The sequence below is a fragment of the Galeopterus variegatus genome, unplaced genomic scaffold, assembly GCF_000696425.1.
Source record: "Galeopterus variegatus unplaced genomic scaffold, G_variegatus-3.0.2 Scaffold843, whole genome shotgun sequence".
NCBI classification, from domain to species: domain Eukaryota; kingdom Metazoa; phylum Chordata; class Mammalia; order Dermoptera; family Cynocephalidae; genus Galeopterus; species Galeopterus variegatus.
The window spans coordinates 323,432-323,963 of record NW_007726954.1 but is presented as its reverse complement, the minus strand read 5'-3'; positions in this window follow the sequence as shown (position 1 = coordinate 323,963).

Below are 532 nucleotides of genomic sequence, written 5' to 3'. Positions count from 1 at the left end.
GGGGGGGGGGGGGGGGGGGGGGGGGAGCTACCCGAAGGCTCTCACTGCTGGGTTTGAGTGTGAGGGGATGTGAGGCTACTACAGCAAAGTGGGAGGGAAAAGGGGAGAAGAGGTGATTTTACTGTTAGGGTATATTTCATAATGTGGGAGACATTTTTGGTTGTCACAACTTGGGGAGGGAGTAAGGTCACTGGCATCTAGTGGGATGCTGGCCAGGGATGCTACCATCCTCCATCCTACAATGCGCAGGACAGCCCTCATATCAAAGACCCATCCTGCCCAAAACGTCAATAGTGCTGCAGTTGAGAAACCCTGGGCAGACTCTGCGGTGATCTTGGCCTCAAGGAAGGGAGAACCTGGAGCTGCCTCAGGCCACTTAATGGAGCCTGAGAGTGGACTTCACGGTGGAAGGCACAGCCAAAAGATGGAGGGAAACTGAGTCCTGGGGACATCACCAGAGCCCTGAATCCAGCTGTGCCTGAAGCTAGATCTGCTCTTGGACTTTTCCATTTTGTGGCCCTTTTGGCTTAAG